Raw genomic sequence first — 23,610 nt, 5'->3', positions numbered from 1 at the left:
AACGCCATCTGGCCTGTTTTCCAAAACAGGTGGTCATCACAGTAGATGTTAATGCTAACACTCGTTTCTTCTGAAATGAGGTGCGGGCTCTATTCAGTGGTCTCTAAAGATGTCCTTCAACTCTGGCACTTACCTCCTGAAAAGGTCTTTTTCTGTTGCTGTTAAAGTTTGTTTTGTTTAAACATAGTAATAACTTTAGTGTGTTTCTAAGCACAAAGTACTTCATGCTCATTAAAAAAAAAAAAAAAACAGATAACAAAGGAAAGTATAAAGAAATGAGTGAAAATTACCCATAATCTCAACACTCAGGAAAAATAACTATTCATAATCTGTTTTATATGTATATCTACAGGATATATTTATCTTTCTAATTTAAATAAAAATAAAATTATATTTACCTTTTGTTGACTTTACTTACTACTAAATATCATGGATTTTCTTCCATGTCAATAAATAACTGTATCAGTGATTGTTATGGCTGTATAATGGGAGTGTCTGAATGGACCAGAGTGTATTAACCAATTCATATTGATGAACATTAGATTATATTTAATATTTTGCTACATCAGGCATTCCTTTCTATAAAAAAATCAGCTCTTTTAAGGTATAAATTACATGAGATAAAATCTACTAGTTTTAAGCACAGAATTTACGGAGTTTTAGAAATGTAAGTGAACATTCTTATATATATATATTTGTGCATGTGGAAAATTATTTCCTTAGCTTAAATTCCTAGAAATGGAATCTTGGGCCTAAAGTAGGCATGTGTTTCAGATTTTTTTATACAAATTGCTTAAATGCTGTCTAAAAATACAGTACTAGGAAATACTTCTTTCTGATTCTTATGTTACTCAGCCAAACATTTTTTAAAGGAAATAGTTGTTAAGGCAACTTTGGAAAGATATTCAGATGAGTCAGTAAGTCCCCTCCTGATGTGGCCCTGCCTACTTCTCTGGCCCAGTCCTATGCCTGTCCCCGTGTGTCATGACACTTCTCAAACATGGTAGCTCTCTCTCACTTGGGGTGTTTGCCAGACTCTTTGCACTGCTGGGCTATCCTTTGTTGCACTGTTCTACGCCAGCGACCAGCATGGTGGACTTTGCATCATTCAAGTCTCAGCTCCTCAGAGAGTCTTTCCGTAATCAACTCACCTAAATTCAAAACACACCCATTATTCACTATCCATGCACCATGTGTGTTTCCTCCAAGGTGCTTACCCAACTTATGAAGTCATTTATTTACTTCTTTCTTTCTTTTTGTCTTGCCCAATAGAATGTAAGTTCCAGGAAGACAGGGAAACTATGTGTCTTTTTCACCTCTGTAACATCAAGCACCTACTATGCAACCTGTGTAAGGAATGCTCTCTATATATTTGTTTTAAAAAATTAAAGAATTAAACTAAAGATATTTACTAGTGTGGTTCCTGTATATATGAAATCAGCTGAAAAATTTTTTGATTAATTTAAATGAAATCATACTGTTTTTGTTTGTTCTTATTTATTTATTATAAGTGTCTCAAATCCATAAGTGTCAAACATGACTGATATAAGAAAGTCTAGAGCACCGAAGAATGACAAAAGAAGACTATTCATTTCTAAGTAAACTTTCCTTCATTTTCTCTTCAAATGATGTGCATCTGGGTTCCAGATCTAAGACTCCACAGAGACTGTTTTGTCATGTTCACTGATGTTTCCCATGTTGCGAAAGCCACTGGACCTTCTCCACACTTCAGCGTAACTGACCCAGTGGGCCCACTCCATCCTTCCTAAATCTCCTTTCTTCACTTCTGTTTTCTTGCTACATCTCTGGCTTCTCCTCCTCCACCTGACCTCCAAACATGGCAGTGCCCCAAGAATTCATCATCAACCCTCTTCTTCAGCTTTCTAGCCAGAAACATCTCATCCAATGCATATCCCTAAATATTATCTATAGGATACGACTTTCAAATATTGATCTCTTGCCCAAGTCACTCCTCTGAACTCCAAATACAGCCATACATCCCAATTGCCTACCTGACATCCAACTACCATCTTACACTTCGTATATCGAATGCAGAATTTCTGTTTCCGGCCCTCACTGCGTCCCACATGACGTGTACTCTCAAGGTGGTTTTCTCCCCAGACTTTATCACTTTATTAAATGAAACTTCCATTCACATACCAGCTCAAGCTTTACATTTGAGTCATTCTTGATTCCTTTCTATCACTCACCTCAAAGATCTATAAATATGTATTCAAAATCCTTCTGCTTCTCTCCATCTCTACTGCTATCCTATAATTCAAACCACCATCATTTCTCACATGGCTTAGAGTGATAATCTTCTAATTCTCAGTGCTTTTATTCTTGCCCACCTACAGTGCATTTTTCCACAGAGAAATCAGAGGCATCTTTGAAAAATGCAAATGAGATCACGCCATTCCCCTGCTAAGGGGTAGAAGCATCCCTTAATTCTTTGGAAAACATCCACACTTTTTATAGGCAGGGACAAAATAATTGCAATAGATGTTTCCATTCAAAAAGTGGAGAATGAAGGGCACGTAACACTTACCAGTCCATAATGATTCTAAAATCCAGTTGATCACATGTTGTGAGGGCTCCTCACTCAGGAGAGGGGATGCCCTAGCTTAGGGCCCATTTACACTCCCCAGGTGTGGTTCCCCGATGCACTGTTCTCGTCTGCCTTTGGCTCTTTTAAATTCTCACAGATCATTCCTGGTTCCTGCCATGGCATTTGAAATACCTTATCGTGAAATATTTTCATAAGTGAACCTGCCTTGTAAGCAGGGACTATCATTCATCCTTGTATTCCTGACCCAGCATGGAATATAAAGACTTTAGCAGATACCCAATAACTATCTGTTGTATTACTGTTTTTACAAAGAGACCAGAAATATCCAAACAAGAGCTATATGTGACTTGGAAAACCAATGCTAGGCCATAAGTTAGCATTTAGAAAAGAGAAAAAACATCAGTCTCAAGTTTTGGTAAATAAATCAGGAAAATGTGTCTCCATCCATAAAATTTTTAAACTACTGTCTCAGAACCCTAACTCCTTTAATTCAATACCAGAGAGAAGCTCTCTGAGGAATGGGTATTTGTCTTATAATTAAGAGACTGAAACATTGCTTTTTCCTCTTGGCCAACATATAGACATACACAACTTGATGATGTTCAGATTGTAGAGGTTATATTCAACAGACCCCTGCAATCCTTCTCTACCTACTGTGAAGTGTTCTCATTATACCTCTGCATGGTTATTAAATAACAACAATTATGAGATCTACAACCATCATCATCATCTGTGTAGATTTCCAATATGCTATGGACAAAATGTCTGTGCCCTCCTCCCCAAATTCATATGTTTAAGGCTGTCTTAGTCCTTTCAGGCTGCTGTAACAAAAAGCCACAGACTGAGTGGCGTATAAACAATGGAAATTTACTGCTCCCAGTTCTGGAGGCTGAAGTGCAAGATTAAGGCACCATCATGGTCCATTCTCTGGTGAGGCCCTCTTGCTGGTTCACAGCTGGCACCTTCACCTGGTGGAAGGGGCTGGGAAGCTCTGTGGGATCTCTTTTATAAGAGCACTAATCCCACTCATGAGGGCTCCACCCTCAGGACCTAATCACTTCTGAAAGGCCCCACCTACTAATACCATCACCTTTGGGGGTTAGGATTTCAACATATGGATTTTATTTTATTTTTTAGATTTTTTAAATATTTATTTTATTTATCATTATTTATTTTTGGCTTCTTTGGGTCTTTGTTGCTGCACACAGGCGTTCTCTAGTTGCGGCGACTGGGGGCTACTCTTTGTCGTGGTGTGCTTGCTTCTCATTGCGGCGCCTTCTCTTGTTGCGGAGCATGGGCTCTAGGTGCACAAGCTTCAGTAGTTGTGGCTCACGGGCTCAGTAGTTGTGGCTCGCGGGCTCTAGAGCACTGGCTCAGTAGTTGTGGCACACGGCTTAGTTGCTCCACGGCATGGCATGTGGGATCTTCCTGGACCAGGGCTCGAACCCGTGTAAGGACACAAATATTCAGAACACAGAAAAGCCTTAATCCCCAGTGTGATGGTGTTTGGACTTTGGGAGGTAATTAGAGTTAGATGAGGTCATGGGGATGGAGCCCTCATGATGGGATTAGTGCCCTCATAAGAAGAGACACCAGAGAACTTGTGTTCTCTCTCCTCACCCCCTACCCCCCAGCCATGTACACACACCTAGGAAAGGCTATGTGAACACACAGAGGGAGGGTGGGCATCTACAACTCAAGAAGAAAGCCTTGACCAAAATCTGACCACATCAGCACTCTGCTCTTAGACTTCCAGCCCCCAGAAATGTTGTTTAAGCCACCCAGTCTATGGTATTTTTGTTACAGCAGCCCAAGCTGACAGATACACCATACGTTATTTTATTTGATCTTGAGTTAGCTATATGAATAGGTATTATTATTGGCATCTCAGGTACACATGATAAATTAAGGATCGAAAAGATTAAGAAGCTGCCCAAGTTCACTCTAAGCCAAAGTTGCTCAACATCAGCACTACAGACACTTGGGGAAGGATGTCCCTCTTTGTTGTGGGGGTGTCTGTCCTGTGCATTGTAGGACGGTCAGCAGCATCCATGCTCTCTAGCGATTAGACTCCAGTTAATACACCCTCCCCAAATTGTGACAAACAAAAATGTCTCCACACATTGCCATGTGTTCCCAGGTGGTGAAAATCATACTAGATTGAGAACCACTGATCTAGACTCTTTTGTGTCCTGGTACCACTCACACTGGGGAACACCAATGCAATTAATGTTTTTTTGGCACTAACTCATGTGAACAGTCACCATTTCAATGGAAGGTGCGACCAGAGAACGATGTTCTTTGTAATTCAGTTGTTTCCAGTCTGATGCAGCAAATATACAGGCAGCCTATCCTTGCTGACAGCAGACTTCAAACTCAAAGAAACCCATATGTTGCACCGTGCCCTGTCACTAGTGCCCTTAAGCAAAAGAAAATTTAGACTGGTGGCATTTTGTGACAGCCTCTAGAACATCTGATTTCATATATTTTTAAAAATGATTCAGTCAGAGTGGACTCAAAGTTAGCAAATAATTATAAGGTTACTGTTGCTACTCCTGAAAAATATGACAGCTTCCATTGTACGGATTATCTTTGACTATTTAAGAACTACATATAGTAGGGATTGTAGCTATTTTTGTCAATTTCACATTCAGAAAAAGCCAAATATAGAGCCCAGATTTGCAGTTGGATGTTACAGAGTTCCCTAAAATCATAAAACTCTCTCTATAAGCAAAGGCCTATCTTCTTGATGGGGGCAAGATTTTACAGATTTGATCACAATAGGTGAGGTTATTTAGTCTTCTACACCACCATCTATTCTTAGTTACATTTCATTAATCTATTGGTAGTGCTATTATGGGGACCTCCACAAATCCTTGGAAGATGGAACATGTAAATGTGAAGACTTAAATACACCTGAAAAACTGCAGTTTCATTTCACATGGTCTCCAACATACACTGGAAGAGCCATTTCTGAATTGAAGAGCAGTGCCAAGTTCCTGAAAGTATTTCAGTCTTCCATCTCCATTCTGACTGCCGTTAGCTGAAGTTATTAGGACTTGCTCCTTGAAGGACTAGACTCTGATTACAAATCAACAACACCCAATTTTGTTCTCAGTAGCCTCAGAGAAGAGGAAAATCTTGGATCAGATACGGAGATAACAGATTACGTTCCCTCCAAACATTTTACAATTGGCAACAGTAAACCAAATGTTGAACCAAACCTTGGTAATGACCCTTCTGAAAATATATGCCTGCTTTAGGGGGCACGGGGTTTGTTAAGGTCTTTATAAAAATGTCTTTATAAGCTTTTAGAGGGTGAATATATTCCCCTTTTCCTTTTATTAAAAAAAAACAATGAAAGGCAATGAATGCTGCTTACAAAAAAACAAAAACAAAAAAACCTGCAAAAATTAACGAAGGTAAAAGTTCACAACCCAGCTTCAACTAACCAACTCAGAGGAAACCACTGTTAAAATGTGCCGCATTCAGATTTTTTAAAAAACGGAAATAGCATATTTGTGTACATATATTCACTTTTACAACCCAGGAAATATACTATCCTATTGCTGTTCATCTTGGTGTTTTCAGGCAACTATAAAACACAGAAATATTCTTATAGCTCTAATCTCATTATTTTATTGAATGGGTATGCTGTAATTTTTTAAAAATTACTCTCCTGATAGACATATAGGTACTTTATAAATCCTGTCGTCTCTACCTACAGGTATATCCAGTTCTGGCCATTTCTCTCCATCTCCACTTCTTCTATCCTGGTCTAAGCTGCCATTCTGTCTCTGCTGGATGTTTACAATGGCCCCTCACTGGTCGCTCAGCTGTGGCCCTTGCCTCCAAGCAGTCTAGTCCCCACTCAGCAGCCAGAGTGATCTGATTAAAACACAAGTCAGACATGCACCCCAATGTTCATAGCTGCACTATTTACAATAGCCAGGACATGGAAGCAACCTAAATGTCCATCAACAGAGGAATGGATAAAGAAGATGTGGTACATATATACAATGGAATATTACTCAGCCATAAAAAGCAACAAAACTGGATCATTTGTAGAGACATGGATGGACCTAGAGAGTGTCATACAGAGTGAAGTAAGCCAGAAAGAGAAAAACAAATACCGTATATTAACGCATATACGTGGAATCTAGAAAAATGGTATTGATGACCTTATATGCAAAGCAGAAATAGAGACACAGAGGTAGTGAACAAATGTATGGATACCAAGGGGGAAAGGGGTGGGGTGGGAGGAATTGGGAGATTGGGATTGACACGTAAACACTATTGATACTGTGTATAAAATAGACAACTGGGGGGAACATACTGTATAGCACAGGGAATTCTACTTAATGCAGTGTGGTGTCCTAAACGGGAGGGAAATCCAAAAGGGAGGGGATATATGTACATGTATGGCTGACTCATTTTGCTGTGCAGTAGAAGCTAACACAATATTGTAAAGCAATTATACTCCAATAAAAATTAATTTAAAAAAATAAATAAATAAAAATTAAACACAAGTCAGATCATGTCACTCCTCCACTCAGAACCATCGCCTTCTCTCCTGCGTCACTCAAGTAAAAGCTAAGGTCATCCCAATGGCCAACCAGTCCCTGTGCTCTCTGTTCCCGCTGCCACACCTGTCACTTCTCTGACCTCACTCACCTCTGTTCCAGCCACCCAGGCCTCTCCGCTGTTCCTTGAACATGCCAGGCACTGTCCTACCTCAGGGACTCTGCACTTGCTGTCTCCTCTGCCTCGATCACTCTGCCCCGAGATGTCCGCCTGAGCCCCTTCCTCACCTCCTTCTGGTCTTTACTCAAATCTCAATCCTCAGGAAGGCCTTTCCTTCAACCACATTTGAAATTACACATACACCCTCTGCAAATCTCCCATTCCCTTGTCATAATTTAATATTATCTATTTTAATTATGTGTTCTGCTTATCATCTTTCCCAACAGGAACATAACCTCTATGAGGAAAGAAAAACAAATTTAAATATGTGTTTATAGCTGATCCCGGAAGTCTTGAACGTAGCAAATACTCAAAAAATATGTATGGAATGAACAAATGAGTTACAAATAATGACATGGATGTCCTTATGGTTTACCCTACTATTTTGGGGGGAAAAAAGTCTGTAGAATAGATTCTTAGAAAAGGAACTACTAGGGGACTTCCCTGGTGCTCCAGTGGTTAGGGGCTCCACACTTCCACTGCAGGGGGCACGGGTTTGATCCCTGGTCAGAGAACTAAGATCCCTCAAGCCATGCGGTACGGCCAGAAAGAAAAAAGAAAAGAAAAGGAACTACTCCTTCAAAGGGCAGACAGATACATGTTTATAGAATATGAGGTCTCCAAGGAATCAATATCAGAGAGATCTAAAGTATTTAAAAACAGAATGAACAGGAGAAATATATTTGGTCTTAGGAAGTGCCAAGAATGCTCATTGAGGTGGGCCCCACGCTGTCCCCTGCATCAGGCAATCATATCAGATGATGCAGCAGAGTTCTTGGCAAGGTGTGGACATGACGAGGTTAACAACTAGAGTCATTTCTGGTGTTTGGCGTCCCTGGATTCACCCATCATCAGATGACTGGGCCAAAAAATAAGCCAGAAAAATCAAATGGTAAAAAAGGGTAGCAATGAAGGAAACTAAGGTCTGCATGGTCCTGAGTCCAGTGCTTTCCCAGCCCAGTGGCGCTGTGATCACTGACCCTTAAGCGTCCAGGGAGGTTCCACCAGAAAGTCCTCACGGCTGCAGGGAAGGCCGTGCTCATCAGCTACTGTTTACACCCCAGTCCTGTCAAGCCAGGAAAAAGCACCCCACCCATCACACCATCCGTTTCAAACTAGACTCGGTGCTGACTCCAGAGCCACGCAATTAAATATCATCGGGAGGGGTTCAACTCGAAGGCAATTCCAATGTCAAGCTTGCCAAATGCCATTGCATCTGACAGCGTAATTGCACAGTGAAGGTTGCTTCCGGTCTGTGACACAGATACACACACTCACACACACATACCCACAGTGAACACACATGCACACACTAGGATCTTTCCCTAATTTTGCTGGGCAGCCTATAGATTTGTTTCTCTCTCAAGGCCTTTTCTAGTGAATGCCTGAAGAAAGCTACAATAATAACATCCCAGCAACGTGATCAGAGCAGATGGGTTTCTCATGACGACCTGTCTTCTCTGAGAATTAGTTCTTGGTGAAAACATCGATACACTTTTTACTGTTTTTGCCTGGGCAATTTTCCCAATGCGATTATGTGCCGTTTATGTTATGTGAATAATCGAATGCACACACTGGTGACCTGAGAACCCATTCTTGTCCTGAGAACCCATTCTTGTGATGTCAGCAAAGAGGGGAAAATGCAATGAAAGGGCCAACTCAGCTTAAAATGCGGATTACGGAAGAAACAGTCTAGGAGAGCTTTCTCGATACAGCAGGCGTGTGTTGTGTCCTAATATATGTCAGACACTCTTCTAGGACTAGGTTACCAAGTGGGCTTCAGAATTCAACCCAATTTGGCTACCCACTACTTGTGAGAATTTACTTCAGTTCTTTCTGACAGTGTTTTCTCATTTCTAAATGTTCTCATCTTTAAATATCTCCCTTCCACACAGTTTTTGGAAGGATTATTCCAATTATAATTAGCTCTCATTTACTGGACGCATGTTTGTTGGTCACTGTGCTGAGTGTTTTGGAGGATTTATCCTTTTGTATTCTCACAACAATCCCCTCAGCAGATACCATGACTGTTCCCATTTTAAATAAAGCGTAAAATGCAGAAAGAAAAATACACTGCCTAGACTCACACAGCCAGTAGGTGTTGCAACTCCAGACCCTAAGTTCCTCATTTTGCTCAGTATGTAAAACAGTGCCCATACTTAATAAATAATAACTATTATTATTATTATTACCCAGAATTAATTTTCTCTGCCTACCTCACAGGGTTGTTTTACCATCTAATGAAAAAATTCTGCATAACTGCGATGAGCTCTTCTTATTTTTAGTGAAATAAAAATAAGGCCAATTAGGATCTTTGTCACCAATCAGTGCACTGGAATTTTTGAAAATGACTCATTGAAAACATTCCAAAGCAGGGTATTCGCTCGAAGCATTTTCATCAGACTGCCAATTCTCTGACATGATCCCGCAGCCTGGCAAACGCGTTCCGGGAAGAGTAACAGGTGTAGGGCTCCCCGAAATGATCCTGTTACCCAGTTCTCACTGCCAAACTGGTCACTTGACTTAACCCTTCTTCAGACTCCGAAAATAATTTTATAAATCCCTTATCATCAAGAATGGTTAACTCTGACCGAGTCTGAAAAAAGTCACGTATTTTTAACACTGAAAACCCAAAGCGGGCTTTCTCCATTTCGGCTCTAGGGACCATTCTTCCTTGTGCGCTGTCCTGTGCACGGTAGGATGTTCAGCAGCATCCTTGACCTTTACCCCCTAAAAGCCAGTAGCGCACCCGGCCACCCCCAAACCCACAGCTGGGACAACCAGAAATGACTCCAAATAATTGTTGAGTGCTCCAGGGGGCGGGGGGAGGGGCAGGGGACACAACTGTCCCTGGTTAAGAACCATTGACCCAAAGCAACACCCTGAAATAATTATTTATAAGGCACTCTGTGAGACACGCTACGAACTATCGCCATGCTGGCGGGCGCGAGGGTGGCAGGCAGGGATTTACTGACAACGTAATACAGAGCCACATTTTCATTTTGCACTCAATGCCTGTACTTACAATTTTTATACAAAATTTACATTGCAGAGCATCCTGCTACGTACTACTCTACCTGGGATTGATCCAGTTTGAACCCATTTGATACACAGTTTATAGTCATAATATTAATATTTATTGAACGCTTACTACCTGCCAGGTACTATGCAAAGGTATTTCACATACACTGTCTTCACCAATCATTGCGTGAAATCTTTTGTAGCTCTCACTGTCTCCACTGTGGAGATGAGGAGAGTCAGGCTTAGAAGAACTCAGTAACTTGCACAGATGAGACAGAGCCGACCCTGGGCTCACCTCTCAAGGCTCTCTGACTCCAAGGCCATTGTTAACTATCACACTATATTACTGAGTCATGGTGTAACGTAGCCATGACACGCAACTCCATACATAAATACCCGGGTCAAGTGTTCAGAGCTGAAGCAACCTCTCTGAACATATCTATTTGATCCTTAAACACACAGCTACTGAGCACTCACTATGTGTCAACTGTTCTCCTAGGCCTGGAAGTGCACAGGTAGGCAATATGGAGAAGATTTAACACCATCGTTCAGATTTGCTTTTTTCCGTCATCTACCTTGTCTACATTGCAACCCAACTCTGTGTCAATTTTGTGAAGCTCAAATTATTCCTGTAAGTGCAAAGATAAGACTGTATCTTACCGTAATACCCATCACCATTAGGATTCTGAAAATGTGCACATTATCATTTAATATAATGAGTGTACAAGACACTAAAGGAAACCTTGCCCAAGTTGCATCGTGCAAACCTTAGAACACGGTCCTCTTGGACCTGAAGTGCAAGCTGTGAGCAATCGGTTTGACTCTCCTCCCCAAGGTTTTTTTTTTCCTGTTCTATCTCCAACTTCAGCTTTGGATGGAAACATCACTGCACTTCTAAATGCTGGTGGATGTATAGAACGTTTTTTGCCTGAGATTCACTTGGACACAGAAGTCTGGAGAAAACCAGAACACTTCATACATAAAAAAACAGGACTTCAATCTTCTTCAGGCAAAACTCCTGTGAGGTCAGTGGTAGGCTGGGAACAAAGGGTTAAACTGTGGGTTACACATGTCAATGGCACAGAATGAGACTGACTCAGTTCTGTGCTTGGCATGCCGGTAATTAAATGAGTTTCAATGTGTCCATCCAGCGGCAAGACTTCCAAGAAATAAGAAATAGGGAAAAGGAGAGAAAGAGGGAGCAGGGAAGGAAGGATGGAGAGAGGGAAGAAGTATGGGAGGGGGAAGAGAAAGAATTAGAGAGAGACAGAGACAGAGAGACAGAGAGACAAAGAAAGAAGGAGGAGGAGGGGGGGTGAGGGGAGGGGAGAGGGAGGAGAGGGAGGAGAAGAGAGCACACTTGCTCTCCATCCAAATTCCCTGGGAATATGGTTAACAGATTGCTAGCACACAAAAGAAAAAGTCAGCTAGCTGGCTGGAAAAAGCTTTGTCAACAGATTCAAACCTGTTTAGGGCCTCTGAGGTGGTGAAAGAGGGGGAACGATGCCCTAGCCATATTTGGAGAAAATGTGTATTTGCATATTTATTGCTACAGGAATTAAAATTTCTTTTTATGGTATTTCCTAACATTTACAGACCGAGCATAAGTGTGAACAGTGGGGAGGCAATTTGTTTCTCCCTCACAGACTGCAAGTCAATTTGGGGGAAAAAAAAAAAGTCCAGCTTTCAAGAGCAACCAGATTAAATTCACAGTTCACCATGGCTGCTCTGGGCAAGTTGGATTGTTTGCTGTGATCACTTCCTGTGCCGCTTGACAAGTGGATGGTAAAAGAGCTATGTCATCACTTTGCAGTGTTTTCTGAATAGCCCTGACCCCATGATAATGTGTCCATTGGTCAAAAAAGTTAGAAAACTCTGCCTATATGATTTTCCTCTGGAAAGTCACAATGGATGCTTGTATGTTAAAGGCTCTGAAAAGTCCTGCAATAAAGACAGTACTTTGAATGTTGTGAATCAAAAATTTCCCAATCCTGTTTGAACACAAAACATTTTCCTAATGACTCATTTTATTACATCTTATGGCAGGGGTATACTCTAGAAACATTTTAGGAAACTGGGGGTTATATGATTTGCTGTGGTTTCAGATCACAACTATTGTATTCATATGAACCAAATCCTCTAGACAGATTAAACAAACACATCATTAAGCTGCTTTAAATGTATTATAGAGTATTTGCTGTCATGAGTAGAAATGAGTCAGTCACGTAAATATGTTAGTTGTCAATAATAGTAGTTACAGTTTATTGCGTACTCTCTACGTGCAGGGAATAGGCACATCAAGTACCTCAACGGAGCCTAACAATCACAGTAAGAAATCGGTTTTTTTTGTCCTGTTTTCTAGATGAAGAAACCAAGGCTCTGAGAAATTAAGTCCCTTGCCTGCAGCCACATAGCTAGCATGTGGCAGATTCCAGATTTGAATTCAAGTCTCAGTTTAAGTCCTCGCTCACAGCAATCTTGCCTCTGTCTCCTCTGCCTGGCATAGTCATTCAAAAAGAAGGCAGGAATGGAAGGGAACTTACGTTTCTTGAATGCTTGACACACTCTCAGCCAGGAGGTCTGCACACAGCAGTTCTCATTGGATACATCTTTCACACCTGGAATTACAACAGATTTTACAAGGATACACAGGTCTGCAGGATTCCGGGAGCTCATATTCTTTCTATGGCATTATAAAATCTCAACCCAAGTCGCTTTTGAGGAGGAATGTGATTAAAATACAGACCCAAATTTCAACACTTTAATTTCCTATTTTCATTAGGTAGAAATAAAAGAGCGATTCCATAACCACCCCTCATCAATGTAATATACTATCGGAGTTAATAGAATAACTACGTGTACCTTTGAACAACTTAATTCTAAACTTTAAGAAATTTGTTTCTAAAATTTGCATTATAACTATATTGTACTAACTGGGTCTGTAAATACATCGATGAAAGGAAAAGACTCTAAAAGTCTACCTTTTTTCTCCCACTGATGGGGGTGTTAGGTTTTTCAACTGCCTGAGGAATAAAGTAAGACTTGGCCAACACAGCGAGCACTGCATTGAAAAAAGAAACCAATTTTATAGCAAGAAGCAAAACCTAGCGAAGGGACTCCTACAAGTGAAAAGAAAGCTTCCCAGGCAAAATGGAATGAAATGTATTTTGCATTATGACTCTAGGCACCTATTAATCACTTATCATCTTGGATGCCATACAAGAGAACTATACATCTGCCCCTTGGGAGATTATAATATATGAAAGATCTTCCTAGAGAACACTGCCAGTGGTCAAATAATTTTTACATTGTCGACTAAACAAATCAATTATCATCCAAGAGAAATCTCATGCTGTTTTTGCTACTTAGGATGCCCTTCTGGCAAAAGCATATTGAGTCTGCTTTGCAGTGAGCACCTCTTCTCTGCTGCAGAGAGTATGAGAGAAATAGCAATATCCTGCCTTCCCTGAATAAGGATGGGTCTATGACCCAACACAAGCTTATTAGATACTTTTTCCTTTGAGCATGGAAGCTTGAAGGAAATGATTCTGAAAAAAAAAGAAGAGCAAATGTGGGCTGATGAAGTTCACTGGTGGCATCCTAAAGAAAGAGCTCACCAATTCTGACCACGATTCCCCTAGCCCCAGAAACCTTCTTAACTCCTGGTCCTTTTCAAAACCTGATTCCACAACTTTCCCTTGGAACCTGTTAGATTCCTTATTTTCTTTGGATGAATTATTTTTCTGCTTACAACTATAAGATACACTTTCTGTTGCTTGCAACCAAAGAGCCATAACGTACATAGTTCCAGATCGGGAACTTCCTAACAGTGTAAAAATGAACTGGACAAAAGAACAGAGACTGAAATAAAACAAAGATGATCCCATAGTCATTCTAATAAACATCACAGCCTTCCCACAATTAAACAAAAAGGTCAGGAAATCAACATTCAGATCGAACAAGGAGGAATTAGGTCATGAGTTCGTTCTATCTTCCTAGCTCTGCAGCTATCAGGGTCTCTCTTATCCCTTTCAGATCCCTTCACATGTGACAAAATTCCAGGGAGGGAATGTGTTGAAAGAAAGAAGAGGCATAAATGAAGATAAGGGAGGACTCTGAGTCCTCATTTTTAACATTTTCACTTTTTGCGCTTTAAATAGAAGTACACATAATAAAAAAAAATTAGAAGAGAAACCTTTACAATGACAGGTAAAAGCCTGCCTCTCTATTCAATTACTCCTTGTATTTTGCTAGGGTTGCCACGACAAAGTATCACAGACTAGGTGGCTTAAACAACAGGCATTTATTTTCTCACAGCTCTGGAGAAACCGGAAGTCTGAGTTTCAGGTTGATTTCTTCTGAGGGCCGTGAGAGAAGGATCTGTTTCAGGCCTCTCTCCTTGGCTTGCAGACGGTCCTCTTCTTGCCTTCACATTGTCCTCTTTGTATGTTTCTTTGTCCAAATTTCCTCTTCTTACAAGGACACCAGTCATACTGGATTAGGGTCCACTTGAATAACCTCATTTTAGTTTAATTACCCCTGCAAAGACCCCCCTCCCATCTCCAAACATAGCTGCATTCTGAGGCGCGGGGGGTGGAGGGGAATTAGGGCTTCAACGTGTGAATTTGGGGAAGGGACACAATTCAGCCCATAACACTCCCGTTGCCCATCGCCTACGCACGTCTTCTAAAGGTCGCCACTATTCAGCAGGTTTTTTCCTTTCCATTTAGAAGCTGTATATATGTGCCCACAAACATACATACGTATGTGATTTTGAAAAAATATACAAATAAAACCATACTATACACATTTTATACACCTCTGTTTTTTCACTCAAAGCTCTATTTTGGAGATTTTTTTCATCTGAGCACATGCAGACCCATGCTATTCTTTCCGAAGGTTTAGTCTACTTTTTGACTCCACCCTTGAGATTAGAACTGTGAAAAGGTCTTGATCCAGCGCAATCCCTCTTATTTTTTCTGCTGGAAAAGGAATGTAGCAGTGAAGATCCTTTGAACGCAAGTAACGGGAGATCACTCTAGCAACCTAAGCAAAAGACTCACTGACTCACTCCTCTCGGGAGGCTGGACTCCTTGTAGAGGACTTTGCAACAACTGAGGAAGCTCTGAAGGATCCGGAAGCAGAACCTGCTGTTATGACGCTCGTAGAAGGTACCGTTTGATCCGGGAGCTGCTGCGGAAATGAATGAACTCAGCCGTGCACTTTTCAATATAACACAGTAACGCTGCCACACGTGGCAACTGCGCATTGAAATGTGGCTTGTCTGAAAAGAGCTGTGCTGTAGGTGTACCATACACACCAGATTTCAAAGAATTAGCGCCAGAAAAATAAAACACTTTGTGAATAATTTTTATAATAATTACATGTTGAAATGATGATATTTGGGATATAATGGGTCAAATAAAATATATAATTAAAATTCATTTAACCTGTTCCTTTTAACTTATTTTTAGTAACTATTAGAAAATTTTAAATTATACATGTAGCTTGCATTTGTGACTTGAATTATATTCTCTTGGCCCATGTGCATTAACCATTTCTTCTTTCCTTGCTGAAAAGCCAAAACCCTGGTATGAACAGTCCAACTGGCCAAGCTCAGGTCACGTGCCTGGTCTCCTGGCAGCACCAATGTGGACCTGGCGTCCAGGTTTACTGCCCCGGCAGGACTGCACACACCTGGGAGAAGGAATGCCTGCAGGGAAATTGGGGTGCTCAGAAAGAAGAAACTGATGCTGGGTGACAAAACACGCTAAACACCTAATAGAAGCGATTAATGCCTGGCACATACTAGGCAATTAAAATGTAACTGTTGAAATGAATGACTAAATGATTGAGTGACCACACATGACACAGTTGTGACTACTCTCTCCTCTCACTGTGACCTTCTTCATCTGGTCCCCACTTCCATCCTGGACCCAGAAGAAGGCATACTTCAAGTTATAAATAACTCCATGTTGCTGCTTTCATAAATGACATATTTAGTGCTCTTTATCTGAGTTATTTTGTGGAGAAGTATACTAATCACTATCATGACTCATTCATTTTGTTCATCAACTCAAGTTTTACTGAGCTAGTCACAAATTCAATTCTGAGACGTCTTCTTTATCTACACTCACGCCATTAGTGATCTCATCCAGTCTCACAGCTTTAAATACCATATATCATATGATACTCAGATTTAAATACTATATATATCAATAACTTCCAAATTCCTGTGAGAGTCCAGAACTCTCTCTCAAATTTTAGACTCTGCCAAATATCCAGCTGCCTACTTGGCATCTCTGCTTGGATGACTAAAGACATCTCAAACTCATCTTGTCCAAAAAGGAAATGAAGCCACTCTCTCATCTCAGGAAACGGCAGCTCCATCCTTCCATTGCTCAGGTCAAAACCCTGGAGCTATCCCTGTCTCCTTTCTATCAGAGTCCACACATAATTTGCAGGAAATCCTGTTGGCTCTACATTCACCATCTCCAGCACCCAACCTAGTCCAAACACCCTCATTTCTCCAAGATTGCTGCAATAGCTTCCTAGTTGGTCTTTCTGCTTCAGCCTTTACCTACTAACAATGTATTGATATTTTCAAACAGCTTCCAGGGGATTCCTTTTTTTTCAAGTTTTATTAAAATATAATTGGCATATAACGGTGTATTAGTTTTGGGTATACAGCATAATGACTTGATGTGTGTATATATTGGAAAATGATTAGCACAAGTTTAGTTAACATCCATTACCTCACTCAGTTACCACTTTTTTTCCTTTCAATGAGAACTTTTAAGAGCTACTCTCTTAACAAATATACAATATATTGTTAACTACAGTCACCATGCCGTACATTATACATCTGAAGAACTTATTTACCTTATGACTGGAAGTTTGTACCTTTTGACCTTTTGACCACCTTCATCCATTCCCCCCCACAACCCCCGCCACTGGCAACCACCAATCTGCTCTCTGTTTCCATACTTTCGGTTTTCTATATTCCACATATAAATGAGATCATACGGTACTGGTCTTTCTCTGTCTAATTTATGTCACTTAGCACAATACCCTCAAAGTCCATCCATGTTGTTGCAAATGTCAGGATTCCCTTCTTTTCTATATATCACATCTTCTTTATCCATTCATCCATCCATGGACACTTAGGTTGTTTCCACGTTTTAGCTGTTGTAAATAATGCTGTGATGAACATGAGGTTGCAGGTATCTTTTTGAGAGAGTTCCTTTTTAATCATAAGTGATGTCATGTCATTTCCCCATTTAAAACCCTCCAAGGCACCCTATTTCCCTCAAAGTAAAATCCAAAGCCCTGGCAATGGCTTTCCGCATCCTCAATGATCCAGGACCACCTGCCCATCAGCTCTCGGCTTCCCTCTCCTTCTCTCCCGTTCGTTCACACCTCTACAACCATCCTGGCCTCCCTGCTGACCCTCAACCATGCCAGGCACACGCCCACCTCCACCTCCACCTCCATGTCCTTGCACTGGCTCTTCCTTCTCCCTGGAATTCTCTTCACCCAGGTATGTATGTCTATTGTTCATCCCCTTCAAGTCACTGATCAAATACCGCCTTCTCTGGGAGGACCTCCCTAACTACCATGTTCATTTCTTTACATTTTAGAAAAACAGTCGTTGACATGGAGAATTTTCATGACAAGTGAAAGGAAGTGATAATGCTGTGTATTCATCAAGAATCTATCATTGTTTAAAATACCAACATATGTATGTGTATGCATCGTCAAATAAAGATCCACAAGATACATATTAACAGGGATTATTCCTAGGGGGCCTCACTCCTCACCTCAGCACTCATCCTTGATTGCATCTAGCCTGCTTTGCTTTTCTTCTTCCTATTGCACTTTTCACTTTCAAATATACGATTTTACTTAAAATAACATACTGATTTACTTATCTATTTTATTTATTGTTTTTGCCTGGCTTATCCTACTCCCATTTAAGTTCCATAAAGAAAGAGACTTTTCCCCCTATTCTAAGTGTCTACAGAAATGCCTGGCACATAGTAGGTATTCACTAATTATTTGTTGGATGAATGAATGAATGAATGAATGAATGACTCGAAAGGAAAGACCAAGAATCTGCCCTCAAGGAATTTGCAATCTAAACATTTGTCTTCTTAGAATTGATCCTCTTATGAAAATTACCTTTTGCTAATAATGAATGTCCACTCTCATCTCTGGTGAAGTGTACCTTACTCATCACAAGAAAGAAATCGGTCAAGGTCATTTGAAGGAGAGAATAAGAAATATATATTTATAATAAATATAAATATATATTTATTTTACCAAAAGGAGATCTGTTGGCTGTTCTCAACCCCTTCCCTATTTTCAAGAGCCAAGTTAAAGTACCTGATCTCCGTAGAAACTAGATAATGACCTAGAATGTTATCGTGACTAAACTGCTAGATCTCTAATGTGGAGAAAATGCGTTTGCATTTTATGATGCTGAATACTCACTCATTTCATGACCTTACCATCTGTTTCCATCTGTGAAATATTTCAAACGACCAAATAGCATTAAAATCACCTAAAAGAGTTTCTTTATTAGTGATAAACTTTTACCATTCAATTTAAAAAGTTTATAGCCCTTAACGCTGCAAGGACTGCCATTTTCCAAAGCACCACCTTGCTCTTTATCGCTGGGATCTGACAGCAGCTCTGACCTTTTCTAACATCTTTACTGAAAGGAGAAGATGTGAAAAACATAATAAATGACCAAGGCTTTATTGATATTATAATCTGTAACAGTTAAAACAGGTTATGGTGATTAGATCATGGGAAGTGATGCCTTATTACATAATTATCTGTTCCCCGTAGGTTGGTTTCTTTTACTGACAAAACATCTTTTATGAGTTTTAAAACTTGCAAAGCCAATAAAATTGTGCAGGAACAAGCTGGATTGCATTCTGCTCAACACATCATCATCAGAATTGTCAGCCCAATTCAAACACTAGACCTGGTAGAGCTGCTGCTGATGTTGGTACAGAAGAGCACAGCTGGTGCTTTAGCTCCCAGAGTACTTCGGGGGGCGGGGCTCCCTCTAGGGGGGGAAAAAAAAAATCTATGATGCCAAATCAGGTTCATCTTCTACAGACAGTGATAAAGGGAGTAGCAGCCTAAGGATGTGTCCAAGGACATCTTTATTGATTCAAAATCAAGAATCATAACTAATGGAGGAAATAGAGGGAGTTTCCCCTACTCCTCCCAAGTCACAGCAAATCTAATTGGTATCAACACCACTCCTTGGTATGGACAAGCTTGGTTCTTCTTATACATCTGAGAACTAATGCCAAGAATAAGGGGAAAGGTAACAGACAGCTCAACTATCCACTGCCTCTAAATCTTTCCTGCTCTATCCACATTCTCTAACCCCCATACGTCTCTTTCTACTCCTTACAGCCCCTGAGACATGACTCAAACGAAAGAACTACTTTGGAAAGTTTAACCATTAAGCTATTAGGTTTCACCATTTAATTACTATACCTTGTAATAAGTATTGATACCAGGTAAGAGAAAGGTTTCCTTCTTTTTTATTCTTTCTCCAATGGTTTTGGATCGTTTTTTCCATTCTTCCAAATACATTTTATACTACATGTTTTAGGTTCACTGAAAAATCCTGTTCAGTGAGATTCCAAGTAAAACGTCAATTAATAGATTAATTTGGGGGAATTAGCGCCCTTACAACACTGAGCTTTCTCATATACAAACATGGTCTACCTCCACTGAATTCAGGTGAATAGAGCTATTAATTATCTCACTATATCTAACAACTAAATTCTGTTATCACAGATTATAACATAGAATTCAGAAACATGTACTATACAATGCACTAATAAAGTCAATACAGGAATTGTCAAAGGAAGCTTTGTTGCACAGAGATCTTACTATGCTGATATGTTTTGCGGGCTCTGAGTTGTAACAATTTAACTCCACCTGTGAGAGTAGCACGGACATATATACACATATAAAATAGTTGGCTGGTGGGAAGCAGCAGTATAGCACAGGGAGATCAGCTTGGTGCTTTGCAATGACCTAGAGGAGTGGGATAGGGAGGGTGGGAGGGAGGCTCAAGCGGGAGGGGATATGGGGACATGTGTATGCATATGGCTGATTCGCTCTGCTGTACAACAGAAACTAACACAGTATTGTGAAGCAATTATACTCCAATAAAGATCTATTTTTTAAAAAAAGGTTTTTAGCCAAGATGTCTAGACTTCTTTGGCAGTAAACGTATGTATAAATATAAATAAGTATAGTGCTTGGCAACTGCTGCTTTAAAATACAAGAAAATGTGTGGCTAAGGGATGATGGTTTTATTAAATTAATTTGAAAATGACTCTAGATTCTACAAATGGCAAGATTCTGTGTGGGAATGCAAAGTCATTCTTGTTATTTTTCTGAGAAGATAAACTGTAAATTCATTTGTTAATCTTATTGGCAGCTGAGAACATACTTTTTTTTTTTAAAACCAGCCTGTTTATCTCTTGGAGCAGTGAATGTTTTGAATCTGTGGTGAAGGGCAATTTACATACGGCATCTCCAGAAAAAGTTTATTGGAGCAAATAATCTCTGAAATAGATCTCCAATTCCAGAATCTCATAGAAGTTGAGATTTATATCTGTAGTTCAGTAAGCAATGGCATTTTCATTTTGTTTACTAGCCTTGTTCACCAAAAGGAAGAAAATACAAAATTTAATATTGGGATGATCTACATTTTTTTAATAAACAAAAAAATCTAAAGCCATAATATCACCAAATATAAAAAATGCAAGATAAAGCAATGAATAAATTTACAGATATATTCCTGGATTTGTATTTTTAAATTGTATTATGTAACAACATAAAAATCAGTAAAACAAATACCCTGGTTTGAAAACTAACCTTCCTTATGCTTTTCTGAATTTTACAAAAACAATGCTAGCTACTGTATTACAAATGATGACTGACAAATTATAGCTAGAAAGATGCATAAATATACAGAGAGAGAGAGAAGAAAAAAGAGAGAGAGAGGAGAGAGAAATAAATAATTAACAAGGTTTGGGAAGTATCTTATAAAAACTGGTTGGAGTAGTGGATCTATTTCTTTAAAAACTGCTGACGGATGTATGTAGAACCTAGAAAAATGGTACAGATGAACCGGTTTGCAGGGCAGAAGATGAGACACAGATGTAGAAAACAAACGTATGGACACCAAGGGGGGAAAACCGCGGTGGGGTGGGGATGGTGGTGTGCTGAATTGGGCGATTGGGATTGACATGTATACACTGATGTGTATAAAATTGATGACTGATTTAAAAAAAAATTGCTGTAAAAAAAAAAAAGCTATCCTTTGCAAAAATTAACAATCCTTTTTGATACTTTTGGTGGGACCCTGTAGCACCATATGGACATAAGATCAGAAAGATCAATAAAAGGAAAGAAAAATATTAAAAAAACAAAAAACAACAAAAAACAAAAAGAACTGCTGACGGATATAGGAACTTAAAAAAAAAAATGGTCCTGCTGGAACCTTTAGTAGGAAAAGAAGTCAAGTGTAGATACGAACACGAGCCATAAGACCCGTCACTTACAGAACTATTGCTGCAAGCACAGACACTTTCCCCAGAACACAGAATGGGTCCTGTGGCGTGCTGGAGCTGGTCTTTTCTCTATCTTAAGAACAGTGACTTCCACTGATTTCTGGGTTGTACATATTTGCATTTACATTTTTGGAATACATTAATCTTTTGTCTCCTTCCGCCCCCTCCTAAATTATGCATGAGGGTGAGAGGACAGGGCTCTTAAAGGGTCTTTCTCCATCCAATGTCTTTACCCCACACCCTTGAGGAAGTTACTCATCAACCTCATCCGAGGAAAGGATTTACAAGTGACTTTCACCCCATGAAACCAACATCTGTATTTGAAATCTTGACATTAATAAATACTTTATTTCACTCTTCCCAGATCACTCCTTTCTTTGCTCACTAGAATTATTTAGATACATTTATTTCCTCAATTATACTGCCAGCGCCTTTGAATGTGGCAATTACGGATTCGTTTTTTATCTCTTCCCTCAGCATGGTCCCTTGTATTGATTGTAGGGACGCAAGCGGCATTTATTAAATCAACCCCTCCTACCCATGAGCATATTTTGCTGCAGACACTCGACCTACAATTATGAATGAGAGGTGCCCAAATTTCCCAAACTTGTTTCCACTATAACACCCTCACTCTGGTTCCCTGTGCTCAGAAGAATCGTCCCTCCATATGGTCCAGTGGGTGTTTCCATCACACATGAGGTCTCCGCTCCAAAGTCATCTCCTTAAACAGGTCCTCCCGGAACTTCCCTAGTGGTCCAGTGACTAGGGCTCCACACTCCCGATGCAGGGGGCCCGAGTTCAATCCCTGGTTGGGGAACAAGATCCCACAAGCCACAGCTAAAGATTCCACATGCTGCAGCTGAGACCCGGCACAGCCAAATAAATAAATTAATAATTTTTTTAAAGTCTTCCCTAACCCCCTCACCCCCTAACCCCATACCCAGAGGTGCTCCCCCGAGCCCTGCCCCAGGCCTACCACATCCCTTACAGCTATTTTACTTTCCTCCCTCCTATTCATTACTGCCTGAAATTCTGTGATTTACTTACCGGCACCCTTGTTTTACTGTCCTCCCCCACCCCTGTAAGGAAAGCTCTAGGAGGTCAGGGATTTAATCTGCTCAATCACCTGGGGCACAGCAGGTAAGCACTGGACAATGGCTGAATAAAGGCTGGGGACGCACGTCACTGCAGGTTTTATTTGGCTGGTCTCTCTCAACGGATTGTGAGCCTGAGAGCGACACCCATGGCACTGCTTCCCCTTCTACGTCAGCCACAAACCTCGGGGCTTTACACATTTACATGCAAGTTTCTCAGTCTTCACGACAACCCCATGAGGTACAAATTGGTAGTCACATATCACAGATGAGGAAACTCAGACCAACAGGAGAGAGACAGCTCCTTAGAAGCAATGCCGGAATTAGAAGTCCACCCATTATCATTCTTCACATTAACAATTCCACTTCTCCTGAAAAGCTCACTCCCTCCTCTAAGACCAATTCCCTAAGAGAAATACCAAAATAATTTGGAACAAACCTACCATTGTTCAAATAAGCAGGACAAACTGCATAAAGGGTGAGTCCCGATGCAAAATGAAAATATAGGGTTCCTTTTTTTTAAAAAAGTATTAAAAATTTGACAGTGGTCACAAGAGAGCATTAAACT

General features: G+C 40.2%; 1 long non-coding RNA gene across 1 annotated transcript in view; it reads right to left on the bottom strand.

Moving 5' to 3' along the window:
• Window positions 1–23,610, bottom strand: part of LOC130704822 (uncharacterized) — a 49,562-nt gene that overhangs the window by 16,301 nt on the left and 9,651 nt on the right. Inside the window, exon 3 of the long non-coding RNA XR_009005305.1 lies at window positions 12,877–12,951. This is a non-coding gene — a long non-coding RNA (uncharacterized LOC130704822). The remainder of the gene's footprint in view (window positions 1–12,876; window positions 12,952–23,610) is intronic.

The sequence above is a fragment of the Balaenoptera acutorostrata genome, chromosome 15, assembly GCF_949987535.1.
Source record: "Balaenoptera acutorostrata chromosome 15, mBalAcu1.1, whole genome shotgun sequence".
NCBI classification, from domain to species: domain Eukaryota; kingdom Metazoa; phylum Chordata; class Mammalia; order Artiodactyla; family Balaenopteridae; genus Balaenoptera; species Balaenoptera acutorostrata.
The sequence above is the reverse complement of the archived record's forward strand: the minus strand, read 5'-3'. Positions and strand labels throughout refer to the sequence as shown.